Below are 7,932 nucleotides of genomic sequence, written 5' to 3' on the forward strand. Positions count from 1 at the left end.
ATTGCATAGGTTCCCTTATTTGCGGTAGCTTTAGTGTACCTATAAATTTATAAGTAAAAACACTGATAGAAATAAATAAACAAACAAGGGCATGATCAATTATACAGGCCTCTAGGCATTCACAAACAGTGATATCAAGGGACGATATTCTTAGGAGAGGAGCACAAAAGCACACTATCTGTGTGGATCTGCTCACACACATTAATATTTGTTTAAATGAACTCCAGAAAATGAAAACTAGTTGGTTTGTCTTTAGGATGATAACGTAGGCACAGAAATGGTGGAATAAAGGACAACTAAATGCAGCAATGATACTCACTGCACACCTTTGGAAACAAGCTATATAACTTCTTGGTAGAGGTGGGAGGGGAAAAACTTGGAAAAAGCAACAGAAGGAGTGATATTGTTCAAAATGAAATGTTCTCTTTATCTGACTTTTGTTACTGTAATCCCTCTGTATATCACCTTTATAATTACAATAAAATGCATTAAATAATAATTTATAAAGGGTGTATTTCACCCTAGGAAAAGATGGATCAATGTCAGAGACATGTTATTGTCATTGCATGATCCACATAGCCAACGGGAATATAGATCTTAATGTCTAGGACTATTCTATAAAAATCTTTAATTATTTAAAGTTAATATACTAAGTAGAATAAATATCCATTCTTTTCTTGACTCTATCCATATTCCCAAGAGTATTTCAGAATATCCACAGAGATATCCTACTGGTAATACACTGAGAAGAAAGAAGGACACGATGCCCATTTTACAGCATAGTAGCTATTATCAAAGACTTTAAAATGTCTTTTACTACTATATTTATTGAATTATTTCACTTTAAATTTCCATTTCCTATGGAACTTAAAATTTATTTAATTGGATCTCACATTTTATGATAAAAGCATCCTTATCTTTTATTTCTTTATGAACTTCACAAAAATATATAACCTGTCATCTATATTGGCATATTCTGGTTCACAGGGTCTAAATTATGTTTTAGGAGAAGTACCTGGAGTTCATCCCTTCTACTATGTGAAGCACAAACAGATCATCTTTTTTTTGACAGATTAATGCCTTTATTTTGGAGACAGTATGAAGCCTGAGATTACATCCCAGCTAAATTGCTAGATGTCAATCTCTTACATAAAGTGAATTTTGAAACACATGGTTGAAAAAGAAAGTTGCATTGGATTAAGACATTTCAATAATCAGAAAAACCAACATAGTTTTTTTTAACTTTATTATTACTTATAAAACAAAAACAAGTTATGAAAATATTTTCCTTTCAAGATATTGAAACTACAGTCTTTGCAAAATATATACACCATAATGGTTATAATACATAGCCTTGTATATATCTTGGCTATTATAGGTATTTAAGAATCAAACCCTGTAAAGGTTGGAAAAAGAAACATTTTCTCCAACTTCAGTCATATATTGTGGCATTCAAGTCCTTAAGCCACATTGTTGATACAAAACATATTCATACACAGGTATGCTATTTAACTTCTAATGTTGCAGAGACTCTTTGGGCAGGAAAGAAAATTAGAGTTAAGGCACCTTATGTATTTCTAGGACTATTCCCTTTCCACATTTTACCATGGAACCAAGAATATCATAGAAACCCAGGTTGGGCAGGGCAGATCTCCTTCCCGCCATCCCTACCTATGGAGCAGAGCTCCTATAAGATGATTTCTAAGACACATGGGAACTGTAAACTGTTGTTGATTCTACAATTATCTAAGACATTTGCAGAAGGTTGTTTCTACAATTCTCTATTCCCACACTGTAAGTTAGGTTAAAGTGTGATTGGGATGACTCACTTAAATATCTTTTATTTAGGATTTGTTGCTTGAAACCATTGGAAATGATCCTTTCTCACCAAGACCTAAGTCCAGTAAGGCAGTTCCTTTCTTTGGAAGAATTTTTAGGAAGAGAAACTCTGCAGACTGAGATAGTGACAGATGCTGTGTCTGACAGAGTTAGAGGCCATTAAGGCCTCATTAGTAAAGGGTTCACTATGACCAACAATCAAAAGAATGCATACCCCATGCACTGACTAATCTTCTGTTCCATTCTTACCTAGGCTCCATGTTCTCTCAGCAAAGTACTGGCCGATGATGCTCCAAGTTATGAAACATATGGCCTCAATTCATGATCTTAAGCATCATCATGGTGGACCCTGACCATCAAAACCATGCTGCACTATTAGAAGTTACCAGATTGTTTTTCTTACACAAAAAAACTATGAAAGTCAATCAACTGTGGATTAACAAGTCTTTACATTTAACGTAATATGTGAGTTTTATTACTATGCTATGTTTAATAGCAGAACTGTACTTTTAAAAAGTTATTTTAAAAATAGTCCAAAGTTCTTTGAGTGTTTTAATGGGTAGGAAGGGTGGAACCATGGGTTTAATAAGTGAATATGGTAACACATTTTGGCAATTTCCGACGGTTCAACTTAATAAAATCCTGAGAAAATTACCTGGCATCACACTAAAATTTCACTGAAAATTTATAGAAAATCACATATAAGTGAGGAGAAAACTTCAAGATAAAAATATGCACACCCATCATGCCAAGATTTCTATCTTGTGATTAAAACACTGGAAATCTTGGAATGTTAAAAAAAAAAAACAAGCAAACAAACAGAAACCAAAAGCAAACACAGTTTCAGTATAACAGAATATTCAAATTACAAAACAGCTTCCATTGTCAATACCACTGAAACAGAGAACTGAAACACAAAAATGGCAATTTAAAAGCTTTTTCAATAGGTTACTTATAAAAATTCCAGCATCAAAACAAAAAGGCACAAATGAGTTAAAAGGATGATAATCATTTATAAAATCCTTAAAAATAAGGCTGATTCATTGGTATAGTACTATAACAATAAGTTAATAAACAGCAGTAAGTAGGCACCTATACCAAGTTTCAGCTTTGGCATACTAAATGGAATTATGTTGCAAATGAATGGTTAACATAATACTAGTTATAGCAGCATTTTCAATAGGTTTCTTAGGTTCTACACTACTAATTGAGTATCTAAGTCGGGTGTGGTGGTGCATACCCATAATACCAGCTCTCAGGAGGCTGCGGCAGTATTATGAGTTCAAGGCCAACATGTACTATATAAGGAAAAGCTGTCTCAAAACAAAACAAAACAAAAAAACCCAGGCACTGGTGGCTTATGAAAGTAATCCTAGCCACTCAGGAGGCTGAAGTCTAAAGGTTTATGGTTCAAAGCCAGCCTGGGCAAGCAAGTCTGTAAGAGACTCTTATCTCCAATTAACCACCAAGAAGCCAGAAGTGGAGCTGTGGCTCAAGTGGTAGAGCATTATCCTTGAGCAAAAAAGCTAAGAGAAAGTGCCCAGGCCCTGAGTTCAAGCCCCAGCAATGGCACCAAACAACTAAAATAAAATAATAGTAATAAAAGAAAAAAATAAAATGTAAAATTTCCCATACCCATATCTCATCTGTGCCAAAAAATACATTTAAAATTATGTATATTAGAGTCATAAAAAACGTTGCATTCTTCAGAAGAGCTCTTCTCTTGCTTATGCCTCACAACAACAAAAGAAAACCAAAGCAAAACCAAAAGCTACCCCAAAAATCTGCCTCAAACAGTCTGGCTTTTCTAATTAAACATACACCGTATTAAAAATGATAGTTTATAAAATTTATCAAATATCTACGAATAAATGCAGACTTTTCAGGTATGTAGGTTTTGTGTGTGTGTGTGTATGTGTGTGTGTGTGTGCGCGCTCGCGCGCATATGTCCATGCGTAATGTGTCTAAACTGAGTGATGGTGTACTTGGGGAAAAAAAAATCTCTATATCTCAACCATGATGATTCATTTGGAACTCTGGAGCCATTTTCAAAGAGCTGCTCCAGTACTACTGGCTACGACACAGAGAGCGCCACCCACTGTCCACCAGGTGGGCACATCATTGAAGAAAATAAACTGAAAGATAAAAGCAAAGACCACATCAATTGTCTTTGTCATTGCTACGGATCCTGCTTTTTCTATTTGAAGTGCTTTTGTCATGAATATCTGACCCCCCCCCCAAACCTAGGAGCCCGATTAATCTGAGAAACAACCTGTCCAGCCCACAGTGAGGAAGACTCCACTCCCCAAGTATAAAGAGGACAATGATGCTTTCAAGAAGACCAAGGATGACATAATACCGAATGCTGAGAAAGTAATCCACAGATTTTCCCATTTTCCTCAGGATAACTATAGTAATCGCCGCCAGCACAGCATGTCCAATGGCTGCAAAAGTCGCTTTAAGGTGGATGAATAGATTTTTTCCACCTCTGCAGTACTGGAACCAAACAAAAATGGCAGCCTCACAATACGGATCACTCCAGTGAGGACGAACAAGGTGAAGAAAGCATCCCAAAGGCTATACTTTTCCTTGAGAAATAGTCAAGCAAATAGCGATGTAAACACTGGACAGCTAAAGGCGATGACTGTGGCATCTGCGAGGGATGTTGTGTGGAAAGCAGAGTACATAAAGATCATGGCAGTAGAACCAAGCACTCCTCTGAGAAGGAGGAAAAGTTGCTGATCTTCTGGGCCTATAAAACTAGATCGGGCTCGGCGCTCGAGCCGCACCACGTGGAACCGCAGAGCCAGGACCTGCGGCGCCCACGGATGTCCGCTGCTGCCTCGGCGTCCACCCGCACGTCGTCCGCCTCCGGGGGCGGCCCGTGGTCGGTCAGCCGCAGCCTGGACACTTCCAAGTTGGCTGCTGTCCGGGGCCCCCAAGTGGCAGCCCGCGCTCGCCCCGCGCTCGCCCTGCGCTCGCACCATGCCGGGTGCCAGCTGCCCTGCCGTGCTGCTCTTCCTGGCCCAGATCATCTTCTTAATATGTAAGGAAAGTAGAAAAACATCAACACAAAAGAGAAAACAAAAACAATTGAACAAATATATACTCTCAAAAGCCTCATATGATTAATAGAGAAGAATAATTGTCATAAAACTTGTCTTATTAATGTTTTGTCATATCAGTTTCTAGCTGCAAGAATTAATTGGAACGAACAGAGAATAAGACATATTTGAGATTAATAATCATGTGTTTATTTCTGTGATGATTTTAATCTCTTAATTCTTTTTTTTTTTTTTTTTTTTTTGGCCAGTCCTGGGCCTTGGACTCAGGGCCTGGGCACTGTCCCTGGCTTCCTTTTGCTCAAGGCTAGCACTCTGCCACTTGAGCCACAGCGCCACTTCTGGCCGTTTTCTGTATATGTGGTGCTGGGGAATCGAACCCAGGGCCTCATGTATACGAGGCAAGCTCTCTTGCCACTAGGCCATATCCCCAGCCCCCCTTAATTATTAACTGCATTGTTTTTAGTAAATGATCATGAATTTTGACATGTAGTACTTTCACTTACTTTATTTTGTAGGTTATTTTGCAATCTGCTTTTTTTATTTGCTCTGTAAGTATTTTTTTCTTTTGCCTCTTTCTCTCTATTACTCAGAGGAAGCAGCATAAAAAATTTCTGTAGAAAATTGAGCTTTTTCAGGAGTGGAAATAAGATAATTTTAGAGAAATGAATAACCGATTCAGTGTATAAAATCATGAAATAGACAATTGATGAGGAATTTCTCTGTTTAGATTTTTCATTTTGCTACTTAAGAATCCATGGTACCTTCCAATAATTCAGTGCCTGACAGAGTAAAGTCACAGATTTGGAAATAGTTGAAGGGGAAAAAGAAGAAAACTTGACAATTGAGTAGGTGTGTATGGTAAAGTAGAGAGAGGAGTGAAGAAATCATTTTCACTTGCTCAAGCTATCTGTCTTGAGGAACTTAAATAAAGTGGTATTTGTTATTAGGCTATAAAATATAAGAAACTGTTACTGTACAGCATAGAATTTACTATAGCATATACAATTTACTCAACTTGCATATTACAACTTCATATGCCTTGAGCATGAAAGCTCAAAGAAAGGGATGAGGCCCTGAGTTCAACTCCCAGGACTGGCAAAAGAAAAACATAACAAAATAAGGGAATAAATGCAGGCCTATAAACCAATGGAATAAAAGGGAAGGCTCAGAATTTAAACCTATATGGCCAAATGATCTATAACAGTTTTTTTCAGGACTATATACAACAAATGAAGAATAGCTATGAAAATGCAGCAAATGTTTAAATGTAAATTTGAAACTGTAAAGCTTCTAGTAGATAGCATCAGAAGCTTCTTAATATTGGTCAGAACAATGATTTCTGAGATGAGGCACTGAAGCACAAACAGCAAAAGCAAAAATAAATAAATTTACTGGACTATATCTAATTCTATAACTTCTGTTTAGAAAATAAACTAATCTGCAAAATTGTGACGTGAATCATGGAAGGAGAAAAACATTTTTCAAATCAAAATAACCAGAATATAGGAGGAATGATAAGACAGCAAAAACAAATAAAGTGAAATAAAATAAAATAATTTAAAATGATTGAAAGACTTGAAAGAAATTTCTTCTCATCTGGTATAAGAATTGCCAGTAGGTACATGAAAATATAGCTCTCATTAATTATTATTGGGGAAATGCAAATCAAATGACAGGATTTTATACTCTTGTGATGGCTATAAAACATACAAATGACTGTAAGAGTTGGCAAGTGTGACTACATTAAAAGCATTGTACGTTGTTCATCAAGATGCAAATGTGGAGAAATCTATGGAAAATTGGAAAACTTCCCTCAAAAGACTAAAATATTGCTACAATTTGATCCAGAACACAAGTCAAGATTTTGAAGAAATATTGTTCAATTTTCTTTTAAAAGATAGATTGAAAATCCACTTCTTTTATTTCGAGTCCTGCTGAAAAGTTGTCATGACAACTCAAAAAAGGACAAAATAAAGTTTTTCAGTGTTGTCTTCCACAAACCTTTTTGAATTACCTCAATTCCAAATAATTCCTGTACAATTTAAATAGAATATTTATAAAATAATTGAATTGATATAACAAACAGGGAAAACAACTTTCATTATGTTATAACCTGTACTTGATATAATCAAGAAACACTACTACCCATGAGCAAAATATTGTTTCAGAACTAAGTGCTGATATCCTCAAATTAGTAGTTAGTATTGAACATAATTACATAAGATCATCAACACACACTGATGGCTTTTAAAGAAGTTCTATTTAAGTTACTATATCAAAAAACCTCTTAGAGAAAGTTATTAAGAGATTTAAATTTTCACTGATTTACAGAATGCTTTCTAAATCAAGTAACTGTAATCCAGCATCAGCCCACTGTAATCTTAGCTTATTAATATTCTCAAATTCATTGATTCTCAAATGAGTACTTTTAACACTCTATCAGCATAGGAATGAGAAGATAAACCTCTTAGCCATCTCAAATCTAGTCTTGAGCCCAAACTGTAAAGAAAATCTCTACAGTTACAGATTTCTTTTTATATGTTTTGTTTTAAATATTAAGGATTAATTTTATTAGAATTTATGATGATATATTTTATTTGAATGTTTTACAAGGAGCTGCATGTGGCATATCATAAAATAAATGGATTTTGCAAGACAATATCTTTTTCCCCCTGCGATTCCACCCACCTTACTTATATAAGGACATATATCTTGGATATATATACTTATATATAAGTATGTATATACTGATATGAATATTTCTTTGCTAGAAGTAAATTAAAAGACTGTGTCCTGCAGAAAATACCTTTACCATAGCTAAGGTTTATTACTTAAATAGGGGGAACATATTTAATCTCATAAAGGAAGTGCCTTGGGATCATAATCCACTTGTGCTTCAGACATACCTGAACAGTGATGGTAAGCTAATTTGAAATTAAAAATTCATTTACATTGTCTAAATCTCATTGTAGACACTCTCATCTTCATTTTTCATAGTTTATGCTCTTGGTAAGTAGTAATTTCCAAA

At 35.4% G+C, this 7,932-nt stretch overlaps 1 pseudogene; it reads right to left on the minus strand.

The window, feature by feature from the left end:
* Nucleotides 1–3,863: 3,863 nt before the first annotated feature.
* LOC125355976 lies at nucleotides 3,864–4,874 on the minus strand (annotated as a pseudogene).
* Nucleotides 4,875–7,932: the final 3,058 nt, after the last annotated feature.

This window comes from Perognathus longimembris, chromosome 8 (assembly GCF_023159225.1).
Source record: "Perognathus longimembris pacificus isolate PPM17 chromosome 8, ASM2315922v1, whole genome shotgun sequence".
Lineage (NCBI taxonomy): Eukaryota > Metazoa > Chordata > Mammalia > Rodentia > Heteromyidae > Perognathus > Perognathus longimembris.